The sequence below is a fragment of the Dasypus novemcinctus genome, chromosome 23 (assembly GCF_030445035.2).
Source record: "Dasypus novemcinctus isolate mDasNov1 chromosome 23, mDasNov1.1.hap2, whole genome shotgun sequence".
Lineage (NCBI taxonomy): Eukaryota > Metazoa > Chordata > Mammalia > Cingulata > Dasypodidae > Dasypus > Dasypus novemcinctus.
In genome coordinates, this window is record NC_080695.1 from 11,894,636 (window position 1) to 11,911,629 (window position 16,994).

Here is a 16,994-nt window from a genome sequence, read left to right on the forward strand (position 1 = left end):
AAAAACAGCAGTAACACACTGCCTCCAGCCACTAAATCCCCATGAGAGAAATTGAGTACCTGAGTACATGCATAATCCTAATCAGATGCCTAGATATCAGCAAAAAATTATAAGTCATATTAAGAAAATGAAAGAAATGGCCCAAGAAAAAGAATGTATCAGAGCCCCAGAAGAGACAAAGGATTTGAGACAAATAATCACTGAGACGCACACAAATTTCCAAAATCACATTTTAATGAGTCAAAAAACAATAACGGCTAGAGAGATAAAGGACATCAAGAAGACAATGAAGGGAGTGGATGCAGCTCAAGCAGTTGAACACCCACCTCCCACATGGGAGGTCCTAGATTTGGTTCCTGGTGCCTCCTAAAGAAAAAACAGACAACAAGCAAAAGCAATACGGAAAAATGGGCAGCAGACTTGGCCCAGTGGTTAGGGCGTCCGTCTACCACATGGGAGGTCTGCGGTTCAAACCCTGGGCCTCCTTGACCCGTGTGGAGCTGGCCCATGCACAGTGCTGATGCGCGCAAGGAGTGCCGTGCCATGCAGGGGTGTCCCCCGCGTAGGGGAGCCCCATGCGCAATGAGTGCGCCCCGTAAGGAGAGCTGCCCAGCGCGAAACAAAGTGCAGCCTGCCCAGGAATGGTGCCGCACACATGGAGACCTGACACAACAAGAAGATGCAACAAAAAGAAACACAAATTCCCATGCCATTGACAACAACAGAAGCAGACAAAGAGCAAGCAAAACAGACAAAAAAGAGCAGCAAAACAGACACAGAGAACATACAACCGGGTGGGGGGGAGGGGCGATAAATAAATGAATGAATGAATGAATGCAATAAGGAAAAAAATTGAGCAAAAACAATGAGCAAACAGATGAGGGAGCCAACCCAGGGCATGGTAGGGAAGAAAAAGACAATGAGTGAACACAAAGAAGAATTTGAAAACCTAATTAGAAAAGTGGCAGCGCTCATGGGAACGAAAGACATGATAGGTGAGATCAAAAACACATTAGAAGGAGTGGGTATACTCAATGGTTAAGCACCTGCTTCCCCTGTACGAGATCCCTAATTCAATTCCGGGTGCCCTCTAAAAAAAAAAGAAAGAAAGAAAAGAAAATCACATTAGAGGTATACAATAGAAGATACAAAAAAAAATAGACAAAAGAAAAAGAAAGAATAATTGATACCAAAGACAGAACAGCTGAAACAGAAGAGAGAAAAGAAAGGAAAAAACTGAGCAAGGGCTCGGGGAATTGAATAACATGAAATGCAACAACATACATGTCATGGGAGTTGCAGGAGAAGAGAAGGGTGGGGCAGAACAGTATCTGAGGAAATAATGGCTAGAAATTTCCCAACACTCAAAAAAGAAATGAACTTACATGTCCAAGAAGTGCAGTGTACCCCAATCAGAATAAATCCAAATAGACAAACTCCAAGACATACTACTCAGAATGTCAAATATCAAAGATAAAGAGAAAATTTTGAGAGAAGCAAACCATCACATACAGGGACACCCATAAGACCTAGTGCAGATTTCTCATCACACACCATGAAGGGGAGAAGACAGTGGTATGATATAATTAGGATACTGAAAGAGAAAAACCGCCAGCCAAGAATTCTTTACCCAGCAAAATTTTTCTTCAAATAGAGGGAGAGTATAAAATACTTACAAATGAACAGAAACTAGGAGAGTTTGTGGAAAAAAAAAGAATCCACCTTGGCAAGAAAAATTAAAGGAAGCCTTACAGCCTGAAAGAAAAAGACAGGAGAGAGGCTTGGAGGAGAAAATAGAAGAATAGCAGAAAGGATAAGCAAAGAATAAAAATATAGATGAAATTAAAATACGACATATGAAAATCAGAGAATAAAATGGTGGAAGTAAATAATGCATTTACAGTAATACCTTTGAATGTGAGTGGCTTAAACTCCAAAATCAAAAGATGTAGGCTAACCAAACGGATAAAAAAAACATGAGCCATCCATAAGCTGCCACAAGAGACTCTCACCTTAGACCCAGGGATACAAACCAACTCAAACTGAAAGGTTGGAAAAAGATACCCCATGCAAACTGTAACCAAAAAAGAGCAGGGTAGCCATACTAATATTGGACAAAACAGCCTTTAAATGCAAAAAAGTCTTAAGAGATACGGAAGGCCATTATATATTACTAAAAGGGACAGTACACCAGGAAGAAATAACAGTCATAAATACCTATGCTCCTAACCAGGGTGTCCCAAAATACACAAGGCAAACTCTGGCAAAACCAAAGGGAGAAACAGACATCTTTACTGTAATAGTTGGAAGCCTGAGCACACCACTCACATCATTAGAAAGAACTAGACAGAAGATCAACAAGGAAACAGAGAACCTGAACAATATGATAAATGAGCTAGACCTAACAGACATATACAGAACACTGCACCCAAACTCAGCTCAAGTGCACTTTTTTCTTAAGTTCTCATGGATCTTTCTCCAGGATATACTATGTTAGGTCACAATGCACCCCTCAATAAATATAAAAAGACTGAAATTATGCAAAGCAACTTCTCAGATCATAAGGGAATGAAACTGGAAATCAATAATAGATGGGAAAGAAAATGCCAAATGTGTGGAGGGTGAACAACACACTTCTAAATAATCAGTAGGTCAAAGAAGAAATTGTAAGAGAAATTAGTAAATATACTGAGACAAATGAAAACAAAAATACAACTTATCAAAACTTATGGGATACAGCAAAAGCGTGCAGAAAGGGAAATTTATAGCCCTATAAATTATAACACCTATATTAAAAAAGAAGAGCTAAAATAAAAGACCTACTGGAACTGGTGAAACTAGAAAAAGAACAACAAACCATTACCAAATAAAGCAGAAGGAAAGAAATAATAAAGATTAGAGCAAAAATAAATGAAATTGGGAACAAAAGAACACTAGAGAAAATCAGTAAAACCAAAAGCTGGCTTTCTGAAATCAGTAAAATTGACAAACCATTAGCTAGAATAAAAGAAAAAGAGAGAAGATGCAAATAAATAAAATCAGAAGTGAAAGGGGTGAAGTTATGACTGTCTCCACAGAAACAGCAAGGATCATAAGAGGATATTATGAGGAACACTATGCCAACAAACTACACAACCTAGATGAAATGGACAAATTCCTAGAAATGCACAACCTACACTGATGCAAAAGAAATACAAGAATGTAACAAACCAAGCACATTTAAAGAGATCGAATCAGTCATCAAAAATCTCCCAACAAAGAAAAGTCCAAGACCAGATGGCTTCACAGGTGAATTCCCCAAGCGTTTTGAGAAGAATTAACACCAATCCTATTTAAACTCTTCCAAAAAATTGAAGAGGGGGGAAAATTAACCAATACATTTTATAAAGCCAACATCACCTAATACCAAAGGCAGACAAAGACACTACAAGAAAAGAAAATTATAGATCAATTTCTCTAATGAACATAGATGTAAAAATTCTCAACAAAATACTTGCAAATAGAATCCAACACGGTTCAAACCCCGGGCCTCCTTGGGAAACGGACTTGGCCCAGTGGTTAGGGCGTCCGTCTACCACATGGGAGGTCCACAGTTCAAACCCCGGGCCTCCTGACCCATGTGCAGCTGGCCCACACGCAGTGCTGATGTGCACAAGGAGTGCCCTGCCACACAGGGGTGTCCCCCGCGCAGGCAAGGAGTGTGCCCCATAAGGAGAGCAGCAAGTGCAGCCTGCCCAGGAATGGCACCGCCCACACTTCCTGTGCCGCTGACGACAACAGAAGCGGACAAAGAAACAAGATGCAGCAAATAGACACAGAGAACAGACAACCGGGGGAGTGGGGAATTAAATAAATAAATAAATCTTTAAAAAAAAAAAGAATCCAACAGCCTATTAAGACTTATACACCACCACCAAGTGGGACTTCATTACTGGTATGCAAATGTGGCGCAACACAAGAAAATCAATTAACATAATACACTATATTAACACATCAAAGGGAAAACACACACGATCATGTTGATCAGTGCAGAAAAGGCATCTGACAAAATCCAACATCTTTTCTTGATAAAAACACTTTGAAAGACAGGAATAGAAGGAAAGTTCCTCAGCATGACAAAGGGCATATAAGAAAATTCCATAGCCAACACTGTACTCAATGAGGAAAGTTTGAAAGCTTTCCTTCTAAGTATGACACCTGTCACCACTGGTTTTCAACATTGTACTAGATTCCAGCTAGAGCAATTAGACAAGAAAAAGAAAGAAAAGACATCCAAACAGGAAAATAGGAAGTAAAACTCTCACTGTTGGCAGATGACATGAGCCTAGAAAACTTTAAAAAATCTATGTCAAAGGTACTAGAGCTAATAAATGAGTTCCGCAAAGTGTCAGGATACAAGATCAAGGTGCAAAAATCAATAGTGTTTCTATACACTATTAATGAACAATGAGGAGGAAATCTAGAAAAAAATCAATTTACAATAGCAGCAAAGACTCAAAAGTCTAGGAATTAATTTAACCAGAGATATAAAGGACTTATACTCAGAAAAAACTGCTAAAAAAAATCAAAGACCAAAACAAATGGAAAGACATTCTGTGTCCATGGATTAGAAGACTAATTATCATGAAGATGTCAATCTTACCCAAACTGATTTACAGCTAATGTAACCCCAATCAAAATTCCAACAGCTTACCTTATAGAAATAGAAAAATCAATTACCAAATTTATTTGGAACGGAATGGGGACCCAATAGCTAAAAACGTCCTTAAAAAGTAGTGAAGTAGGAGGACTCACATTTCCTGACCTTGAAACATACTATAAAGTACAGTGGTCAAAACAGCATGGTATTGGCATAAAGACAGACACACTGATCAGTGGAATAGGACTGAGAGTTCAGAAATAGGCCCCACCTCTACAGCCAAGTGGTTGTTGACAAGCCTACCAAAGCCGTGATACTGGGACAAAACAGTCTCTTCAACAAACGGTGCTGGGAGAACTGGATATCCATAATCAAAAGAATGAAAGAGGACCCCTACCTCACTCCCTATATAAAAATCAACTCATAATGAATCAAAGACTTAAATATAAAAGCCTGGATGACAAAACTCCTCAAAGATAATATTTGGAAATATCTTCAAGATCTTGTGGTAGGTGGGGGTCTCTTAAACCTCATACCCAAAGCACAAGCAATGTAAGAAAAAAATAGATAAATGGGTTTTCCTCAAAATTAAACACTTCTGCACCTCAAAGCACTTTGTGAAATGGGTGAAATGGGAGAAAACATCTGGAAATCACATATCTAATAAGAGTTTAATATCAATGATATATAAAGAAATCCTGCAACTTATCAAAAAATAAGGTAAAAGACTTGAACAGACATTTTTCCAAAGAAGAAATACATATGGCAAAAAGAACATATGAAAAAAATGTTCACCATCACTAGCTATTATGGAAATGCAAATCAAAGCTACAATGAGATATCATTTCACACATATTAAAATGGGCACTATTAAAGACAGAAAACTACAAGTGTTGGAGACAATGTGGAGAGATAAGAACACTTATACACTGTTGGTGGGAATGCAGAAGGGTATGGTCATTGTGGTGGACTGTTTGGCAGTCCCAAAGGAAGTTAAATATAGATCTGCCATGTGACTCAATAATACCACTACTGGTACATACCAAGAGGAAATGAGAGCAATGACACAAACGGACATCTGCACACTGATAATGGCATTACTCACAATTGCCAAAAAAAATGGAGAGAGCCCAGGTATTCATTGGCTGATGAAAAGATAAAGAAATTGTAGTGTATACATAAATGGAGTATTATTCAGCTCTAAGAAGGAATGAAGTAATGAAGTATATGAAAACACAGATGAACCTGGAGGACATTATGTTGAGTGAAGCAAGCTAGGCACAAAAGGGCAAATATATGATTTCACTATTATGAACTAAGTATAATGAGTAAATTCATGGAGTAAAATAACTAGAATATAGGTCACCAGAAAAATAGAATGAGGTTAGAGAGTGGAAAGCTAAGGTTTAATCTGGGCAGAATTGGTAAAAAGTTGTTAGAAAATTTTGGGAAAAGAAAATGGTGAAGCACATTAGTGTCTGTAAATAGCAGTGCTAATACATGGTTATGAAAATGGTTGTAATGGTTAAGTTAACGTGTCAACTCGTCCAGGTAATGTTGCCCAGTTGTTTCGTCATGCAAGCACTAGACTAACTGTAATACAAGGGTATTTCATGGACTTTAATCATCAGTGAGTTTATTGCACAGATATCTGACTACATCTACAATCAATTAAGGAGACTGCCATTAGCAAATAAGTGATGTCTCATCCAATCAGTTAAGGCCTTAAAAGGGAAGTGATTTCAGCATTCAGAGGTAATTCTCTTCTCTATCTCAAGATAGTCAGTGTCGCCTGGAAATTCATCAAGGACGTTCATCCGAGTCCTTGGTTTGCAGTCTGCCTTGTGGAATTTGGATTTGTGCATCCCCACAGTTACATGAGAGAGCTTATAATCTCACACTATTTACAGGTATCTCCTCCCAGGTATCTCTGTTTCCCTAGAGAACCCTGACTAACAGAGTTGTTGAAAGGGAAAGTCTAAGGTCCTATATATCACTAGAAGGAAAGCTAAAAAATGAAACATGGGACTGTATAGTATAGCAAGCCCACAGTGAAAAATGAGTATGATTAATAGTGCATATATAGGAATGTTTTTCTCTGAAACAGAACAAATGTATGTTAATGGTACGAGATGCCAATATCAGGGTGGTATTTGGGCAAAAATACAACCAAAGCAAACTATGGACAGTAGTATATAGTAATATATTAGTAATCTTCCATTAATGGTTAAAATAAAGGAAATATGTTAAGTAAAATCTATTAGACAAAACGTACTACATATTGTTTAACTCCATCTATACAAAATAGAAATACAAATAAATTAGAGAGATGGAAATAATTTAGCAGTTAGGTATGCAAGCGGAAGGATAGAGAGACTGAGAGGTGACTACTAAGTGGTAGAGTTTTGTTAACTGGTTAGTTTTTTGGGGGTTTTCTTTTCATTTATTATTGAAGTGATGAAAACACTCATATTGACTGAAGTGATGAATGCACAACTCTGTGATTATAACAAATGCAACTGATTGTACACTCTGGATGGATTGTATGGTTGATGAATATGTTTTAATAAAATCAATTTTTTAAAAGAGACAAAATGGCAAGTATGAATAATTCCAAATTGCTGAACTAAATTAACAAAGAAATTAAAAATTTACATGTAGGGTCCCCATGCTGTAGCAGAAAAAAAGAAAAATTAAACACCATGATCAAGTTGGGTTTGTTCAACACATGAAAATCAATGTAATATGGTATATAAATAAAAAGAAGGAAATAAACCATATGATTATCTTAAAAGATGCAAAAAGGTCTTTCAACAGAATCTAGCACCCTTTCTTGATTAAAAAAAAACTCAAAAAAATAGGAAAAAAAGGACTTTCTTACCCTAATAAAAAACATTTATGAAACACCCACTGCTAACATCATACTCAATGGTAAAAGACTTTAAAGCTTCCTGCTATCATCAAGAATGAGACGAGGATACTTGCTTTCACTACTGCTATGCAATACTGTACTAGAAGTTCTTGCCAGAATATTCAGGCAACGAAAATTTTAAAAAAATTTTCCATATAAGAAAGGAAGAAGAAAACCATCTCTAATCACAGATGACATTATATCTCTCCATTCAAATGAATCCACAAGAAAACTATTAAAGCTAATAAACAAGTTCAGCAAAGTGCTGAGGTAAAAGGTCAATACACAAAAATTAGTTGTGTTTCTATGCACTAGTAATGGACAACCTGAACAGGAAAATAAGAAAATAATTTCATTTATAATAGCATCTATAAAAAGAAAATATCATGGAATAAATTTAACCATGGAAACCAAAGTTTTATACTGGACACTACAAAACACTGCTGAAAGAAATTTAAGAATACCCAAATAAACAGCAAGACAATCCATGAATCCCATGTTCATGGATTGGAAGTTAAAATTGCTAAGATGCATCTTTGCTGCAGTTTCATATGTTCTAATCCCTTACCTTCATGAGGTACAGTTTACAGGTTGTGCACAGGAGCAGCAGCATGCCTGCCTGCCTGCCTCCAGGAAGGGTAAGCTGATGATGGCTTCCTCTTGTTTCTTTTCCTAAAGTGTACAGTTTGAAACTTGGTTTAGACAAGGGAAAAAAAAAAGAATAAAATTAAAGTACTGTTTTATTTGTGAGAAAAAAAAATTGCTAAGATGGCAATATTAGCCAAAGCAATATACAAATTAAATGTAATTCTTGTCAAAATTTCAGCAACTTTTTTTTGCAGAAATGGGAATTCTCAAATTCATATGGAACTGCAAGGGGCCCCAAATAGCCAAAAAAATTTTTGAAGAAGAACAGGGTTGGAAGACTGACACTTCCCAATTTCAAATTGTACAAAAATGCAACAGTAACCAAAACCGTGTGGTACCGGCATAAAAACAGGTAGATTAATGAAAGAACTGAAAGTCCAGAAATCCATCAAAAGGAATGAGGAAGGGAGGGAGGGGAGAAGAAGCCTTTGCAAGAGAAAATAATAGAAACGATATGCAAAAATCCAACATACATATAATAGGAGAATTCTCCAAAAAAGGGAGCAGGACAGCAATAGAACAGAACAATTACCAAAATAAAATTCAAGATTTTCCTTAAATAAAAGAAGGATTGAAAGTACATATTAGGTACTACCACATTTAACTCTAAGAAATATTTTAGTAGAATTATCAGCTATTAAAAAAATTTCTGGTCAGCCAAGTTAAATATGTATATATATCAAGTCCCTTATCAGGGCAAAAACAAACAAAACTCAGATTTTCATCAGACTTTTTTTTTTTAGGAGGTACTGGGATTGAACCCAGAACCTCGTAGATGCCACGAGCTACACCGGCTCTGCTATCAGACTATTTAATGCCGAAAGATATTGGAGTACATAGAGAAGATTCTCAGGAAATGAAAATATGATCCAAATAATTTATATCTAACTTCATACTGTTATCTACTTGCAATAATTCTGGAAATATTTTGACCTAAGCACTTCCTGAGGAATCTACTTGAGCTGTGCCCAAGACTGTTTTTCCTTCTCTTGACCAAGCTGCCAGCCTTCCTCCTCCACAAGCCCCTATCCACTCCCTCCGCATCCTAACTACTTTGAAACTAATCTTCTAGCCTGCAGAGAAAAAACGGACCCACAGGAAAAAAAGACAACTTCGGCCCCTATTCCAAATATCCTCCTCTCCCCCTCTCCCCTTCCCCCACTCACACCAGCCCTCAAACTCCTCACGCGGCAGTCCCTTACCTCCCTCCCAGTCTCTCCCAGCCTTTGCACACTCCAGGTGGCCTAACTAACTCAAAAGGAAAACCCTGTGAGCCAAGTGCTGCTAATCACCCCCTCAGTAAATGCTCCCCCATGCTGGTAGTCCTCATCGCCACCTCAGTCCGTCACCCCAGGAGTCAATCCCCGTTAAGATATTCCAGGGCTTTGCCCTTTGCAGGGAATTGAGTTCCACTGTCTTGCCTGCCAGAGCCCTCCTTGCCTGTTCAGTACTGGTGCTCGCTTGTCTTTGAAAGCTGTAACCTTCATCCAGGGCCCTAAGCCTCACAGAGGAGGATCTCAAGGTCGCTGAGGACACAGACTGTCGTTTCCATGGAGTCCACGCCACGTCGTGGAGGAAGCCCCAGCCCACCCCACAAAACGCCTTCCCAGACGCAGGACGCGCCTGGCGCCCTAACCCTAACTCACGTCCATTCTGCAGGCCAGGTAGTGAGCCGAACCACCAAGGTCCGGGGTTCTTCGCCCAGACGCCCTGAGTCTGCAGCGAGGCCTTGGGTCTGAGGGCCACGGGCTGCGAGGCAGCGGGACACGTGGTCCCTCCCAGCGGCCTCCGCGGCGAGCAGCCCCGGCAGGAGCCCCGCCTACCGTGAGCCTCCGCGCCAGCCCTTTAGGGACCTTCTGAAAAGTCTCTGCCCCACCCTTCTGCTTGAGCGACCCCCGTCCTTTCTGGCCTTCGGTCCCTGCACTCGACTTCCCACAAGTCACCGCGGCGTTTAGGGACCGTGGGAAAGGCCCTGGCCTGACCCGGCGTGCGGGCACCCTCACCTTTCCTGGCTTTTAGAACTTGGGTAAACACCGAGGGTCTCCTTCAGTCATGACAAAGGAAGGAAAGAAGTGTCTCATACTCAATTAACTGAAATATTAGGAAATAAAGCCCGGTGATGCAATAAATACAGGATGACGTCTCCCAGGAAGGAAGAACTAAAATAAAAAATACAAAGCCTGGCTCGGTGTTATGCTACGTATATAAGTTGTAGAAAGATTGAAAAAATACACACAATGAAAAAATAACAAGTACCCCTAATCTTAGCTCCTGCAGAGAATGATGCTTACGCATAGATGCATGCTCTTCTGGCATTTTTCAAAAATTAGGGCCGTAAAGACTTATTAGTTTTGTGAAATGATATACAAAAATTATTTTCAGTCAATATAATTTTATATATATAGATATATAAATATACATATATGAAAAAAAGTTCCTTTTCACAACAGCTAAAATATGTGTGTATGTGAATAATATCAGGATTAAAACTAACGAGAAATGGAAAGAAAAGTATATGTAGAAAGTTATAAAAGTTTACTGAGTGACTTTTTTTTTTTACCAATAGCACTTACTATTATTCATTCATGTTAAGTCACCTGAAATGATCTGGTACATTTAAATGTTCATTAATGTAAATGGTTGAACAAATCCATTTTAAAGGATACTCATTATCTCACATAGTAAGGCACTTCAACACAGCCTCATGACAACTCCCACACTAAAACAACTTTATTTTGTAAAATTTCACCCATTATTACTCCCATGTCATGGTTGTATCATTTGTTCAGTGTAAAATGTGAAGAAAAATTTTAAGCGGGTTGCACCTGGAAAATAAATTTCTTAAACCCCATGTACATGTTTCAAAACTGCTGGGTCCCAAGTCCATCTCAGAACTCTAGGGCTGCAAGTATCACGTGCCGCATACTAAAGCTACACTAATTAGCTTATTAAATCTGCATAAATCAAGTCAATATGTCAACCTGTAAGGGACTGTGCACTTTAACAGAACATGGCAAAATATTCACTCTTGTAGCAGTTCAATATTATTGATGAATTCCAAAAAGAAATATTGGATTATGTTTGTAAACTGATCTTTTCCTCTGGGCATGTTAGATTATATTGGATTCCTAGGTTTACTTAAGTAATTATGTACACCTCTTGTGCCAGTAGGGTGTTATCTCTGAGTCCCCACCCTTTGGTGGGGACTCACAGATAAAAGGCATGGCAAAGGAGAGTTAAGGGTTTTTGATGTTGGAGTTTGATGCTGAAGCCTTAAGCTGGCTCCCCAGGAAGTAAGCTCACAGAGGAGAAAGAAGCCAGCCCCAGGACGGGAGGAACCCAGGAAGCCTGAACCCTCACAGACGTCGGTGGCCATCTTGCTCCAACACGCGGAAATAGACTTTGGTGAAGGAAGTAACTTATGCTTTATGGCCTGGTAACTGTTATCTCCTACCCCAAATAAATACCCTTTATAAAAGCCAACAGATTTCTGGTATTTTGCATCAGCACCCCTTTGGCTGACTAATATCTTTTGAACTTTACATCATCATTTGATGGCAAACAATGAAGCAAATTCCAACAGTATATACAAAAAAAAAAAACAGCTTTGCATTTACAAAACGTTGCTTCCTATACTGATTAATCCAGCCAGCTAACTAATTGGTTTATGCAACTTTACTGAAAACAAAACAAAACAAATAATTTACTAGCAGAGTTATTAGTTAATGACTCATCTATTGACAACTTGCATCATTTATTCAGTGCTATATTAAACAGTGTATTGGAAGATAGATTAACTAATAGTCCCAAGCTTCCTAGCAATTTAAATGAAAATTATAGAATGTTGGAGACCCTGTTTTGTAATACAAAGGGTGTTTGACTTCCAATTCCCATTCTCTGTAGAACAGGAACAGGTCATTCCTTTATTGACATTTTCCGTTCTGCTGATGCTATAAATTCAATACCAATCCTCCAGCCACATTAGCATAAAGTAGATCATGTCCCCACAACTCTGTAACAGTGGCAGGCTTAAAGCTGCCACTTTAAAGCTGCTTCCTTTGCTGTCACAACTGAACACCCACCTCCCTCCCCTCGGAGGGCTTCTTCAGCAAGCGCGAGCCCTGAAGACTGGTTTGTCTCATAACCAAGGTAGAGTGAAGACACTGGCCACATAAAATTGAAAACAAAATCATTAAATTTATTTGGAGGGATGAGGAGCCCTGAATAGCCAGAAATATCATAAAAAGGAAAAGTGAACCCTCATCTCCAGACTTTAAGTCATAATACCTATCTATAGTGGTAAAAACAGCATGGTACTGGCCTAAAGACAGACACAATAGACCAATGGAACCAAATTTCTGGTTCAGAAACAGACCCTCACAGGTACAGTCAAGTGATTTGTGACTAGCCTGTCAAACTCACACAGCTCGGGCAGAACAATCCATTCAACAAATGGTGCCGGAAGAATTGAACATCCCTAGCTGAAAGAAGGAAAGAGGACCCCTATGTCACACCTTGTCCAAAAATTAACTCAGAATGGATCAAAAAACTAAAAATAAAAGAACCATAAAACTTCTAGAAGAAATTATTGGAAAATATCTTCAAGACCTGGTGGAATGTGGTGGATTCTTAAAGGAGATAAAAGAAGGACTGAGTGGACTACTGATGTTTAATGTATGTATAAGTTTTAATTAGCTTTACTGTAAAATTGTGGAAATGGATAGAGTGGATGGTAACACACAGTGAGTAACAGCTAATTTATAAATGGGGAAGTGACTGAAAATGGTAGTCTAGTTATATAAATGCCAGTTGACAGAATGATTGAGAATAATCTAGGAACTGGACAGCACAGTAAACCAAGAGGTGGGTGAGAATTGTGGTTGATGGTACAGATGCAAGAGTGTCCTTTGTGAGCTACAACAAATGTACATCGCTACTGCAGGGTGTTGGGAATGTGGAGAAGCATGGGAAAAATACAGCTGGAGTGACCTATGGACTGTGGTTAGCAGTGATAATATAATATTCTTGCATCTATGCAAAAGATGTACTATGCTGATACTGAGGCAGTATGGAAAAAGTGAGCCAAATGTATGCCATGGACATGGCGATAATCAGATGATATTATTTTATCTGTAACAAATGACACACCACATTGTGTGTCAATGGATGGAGGGGTGTTGTTTGGGAATTCTGCACATGTGCATAATTGTTTTATAAGTTTACAACTTCTGTCATAAAAATATATATTTAAAAAATAATAATAGGGTGGGTTGGGGGGAAAACACACCAAATGTAAGATAAGAACTATGATTAGTAGTTAAGATTTTGACAGTGTTCTTTCATAGTTTGCAACAAACGTCTCATGACAATACAAGGTGTTGGTGGAGGGTTGATGTACGGGACCCCTATATGACGTTATGCATGTCTGCTTTGTAAGTTCACAACTTTTACTATACACTTGTTTATGTTTGATCATATATAAATGATATAAAGATAATAATAATCAGATTGGTTAGGGGGAAAATACTTTGTTTAGTAGTAATATTTTGACAATGGTCTTTTTTTTTTTTTTTTTTTTTAAGATTTATTTTTATTTATTTAATTCCCCTCTCCTCCCCCGGTTGTCTGTTTTCTGTGTCTTTTTGCTGCATCTTGTTTCTTGGCATCTTGTTTCTTTGTCCGCTTCTGTTGTCGTCAGCGGCACGGGAAGTGTGGGCGGCGCCATTCCTCGGCAGGCTACTCCCTCCTTCGCGCTGGGCGGCTCTCCCTATGGGTGCACTCCTTGCGCGTGGGGCTCCCCTACGCGGGGGACACCCCTGTGTAGCACAGCACTCCTTGCACGCATCAGCACTGCGCATGGGCCAGCTCCACACGGGTCAAGGAGGCCCGGGGCTTGAACCACGGACCTTCCATGTGGTAGACGGACGCCCTAACCACTGGGCCAAGTCCGTTTCCCAACAATGGTCTTTAATCATTAGTTAAAAAGGTTTAAAAACAATGCAAGTTATTGGTGGTAGGGTGAGATGTTATATATGTTTGTTTGGTGTTGTATGTTTGTTTTTTAAGTTCCCAACTATTATACATTTATTGTTTATGTATGTTTATGGAGGAGTGATATATTTCAATTTTTTTAAAAGTTGAAAAAAAAGTTACACTCAAAGAAACCCTATTTCCATCCCTACCCCACCACTCCATTCACATCTGCCTTCATAGATATTCATTTTTTTTTAGTTCATAATTTGTCCTTTCAGGGTTTCCCTTTCAGGGTTTCAGGGTTTCCTAAGCAATTATGAACATATATTCTTCTTTCCCTTCAATTCTTACACAAAAGGTAGCATGCTAACTATAGTTTCCTGTACTCTCCTTTTCTCACTTAAGTTGTGATACAATACTTCATTATCAAACATATCACTTATAATGCATATTGTGCTAGTAAAATACAAAGAAAGCGTAGTGGTATTTAGTACGGGAAATCTGTTTATCATAATAGTTATTAAGTTATTTTCAACTGACAACTAGTGAATTCCATTATGTAAAGCAAACATACACAACATATTTTTATTACCATATGCACACAAACATCCCTAATCTCTATTTACCTCAAAAACTCTCATCTCATGCTGTCAGCCTCCTGCTACCAGCTGTGTTTTTAAAAGGCACCATATTCCAACAATGAGTATCATTATTAGATAAATCATTGATGTCATATTTTCAAATTTTGGTACCAAAATTGAAGCATGACTTGTTGTATTACACTATTTCTAGAGATAAAAAAATGCATCCACATTTCCTAAATTGGTAGATTCCCCCTCAGTATTAATTGCTTATGCAATAAAATTTTTGTTTTTCGTTGAAGGCTTTCATGCACAGAGCCCTCCAGCTCCCTTCCCATGTGTATTTTCCATTCCAATTAAAGACTGAATTTACACAGAAGGGGTTCCCACTTTATTATATTCACTATTACATTATGTTTCTCCTGTGAGTTCTCTGTGCTATGACAAAATTTGACTTCACCCAGGAGGATTTTCCACATTTGTTACTATTTAGGGTTTTTGCGTTATGTGAATTATCTATCTGATGCTTAGTAAGTGTTGACTTCTTGCAGAAGGTTTTCCCACACTCACTACATTCATGGGGTTTTCCCCTGGTGTGAGTTCTCTGATGTACTGTGAAGGTTGACTTCATACAGAAGGATTTCCCACACTTATTCCATTGATACGCTCCATTCCTGTGCGAGTTCTCTGATGGCTTCTGAAGTTTGACTTAACATAAAAATGTTTTCCCACATTTATTACATTCAAAGGGATTTCTTCCCCGAGTAACTCCTCTGATATACAGTGAGGTGTGATTTCATGCAGAAAGATTTCTCACATTTATCACATGTATAGGGTTTCTCATCTATATGTGTTTTCTGAGTATGGTTAAGGCTGATGTTTTAGTTTCCTAGGCAGCTTAAAGCAAATACCATGACATGGTTTGGCTTGAACAATGAGAATTTATTAGCTCATAGTTTGGAGGCTGAGAAAATGTTGAAACCCAAGCATCATCAAGGTGATGCTTTCTTCTTGAAGACAGGCTGCTGGCGCTCCTTCATTCCTCTGCCACATGGCTAGGCACATGGCAGTGTCTGCTGGCTTCTCCCTTCTCTTCTGGGTTCATCGATTTCAATTTCTTGCTTCTGTGCCTGTCTTTCTCTAAGTGTTTATTCCATCTAGAAAATACTCCAGTAAGAGGATCCAGACCCATCTGATGAAGTGGATCACACCTTAACTGCAGTAGCCTCATCAAAAAGTCCTGCTGACAATGGGTCCCAAACACACAGGAATGGGTTAAATTTAAGAACATGCATTTCTGTACATACAACTTTAAAACATCACAGATGGTTTATAGCAGAAAGATTTCTACATTTATTACATTCATGAGGCTTTTCTCCAGTATGTATTCTCTCATGTTCAATGAGATGACTTCTGGAAGATTTTGCCACATTCCTTACATTCACAGGGTTTCTCCCCTGTATGTACTCTCTGGCGTGTCGTGAGGGTTGACGTAGAAGGATTTCCTACATTGATTATATGTATACAATTTCTCCCCTGTATGAATTCTCTGCTGTGCAATTATGGCTGGCTACGGAGAAAGGTTTTCTAACATTCATTATATTTATAGGGTTTCTCTTGTTAGTATGCTCTCTGGTAAGCAATGAAGTTTGACTTTATAGGAGAGGCCTTTCCAATTTCATTACATATAGGAGGTTTCTTTCTTGTATGATTTCTCTGATGATGAAAGACATATGGCTGTGCATTTTCCCATAACCCTTCTAGTTCTCTCCTCTTCTAGTCATGTTAGCATTTCATTTCTTAATAGTTACATAGCAAACCTTGGCAAATAACTGTTTCTGATCTTGGGACTGGTAAGTAAATCTTGAATACTTAGATGATCTGTTTTGTGAACTACTTCACCACCTTCCTATCAATAGATCCCTTATGTAATTACTGTAAAGATATAATTTCAGCCCTACTGACAAATACTGTAAATGCATGCTTTACATAGTTACTATGAAAGTGTAACTCCTGGCTTGCTGGAAAACACTGTGAATGTCCATTCCTTGATGATCTGTTCTGAGCACTGCACTTTTCAATCATGCGCCCCCTCACATGCCCTCCCCACCCACACAGAGACCTATAATATAAAAGACCTCTCTTGCTCTGTGGCAAGAGCAGCCGTCGAGCCTTGGAAGCACCATGCTCTCCTCCCGTAGCGAGGATGAGGATTCTAGGCAACAATCGGATCTACCACCAC

General features: G+C 38.7%; 1 long non-coding RNA gene across 1 annotated transcript in view; it reads right to left on the reverse strand.

Moving 5' to 3' along the window:
* LOC131275461 (uncharacterized) overlaps nucleotides 1-9,968 on the reverse strand; it is a 36,195-nt gene extending 26,227 nt beyond the window's left edge. Inside the window, exons 1-2 of the long non-coding RNA XR_009182908.2 lie at nucleotides 9,845-9,968; nucleotides 8,119-8,222 (exon numbers count right to left, since the gene is read on the reverse strand). This is a non-coding gene — a long non-coding RNA (uncharacterized lncRNA). The remainder of the gene's footprint in view (nucleotides 1-8,118; nucleotides 8,223-9,844) is intronic.
* Nucleotides 9,969-16,994: the final 7,026 nt, after the last annotated feature.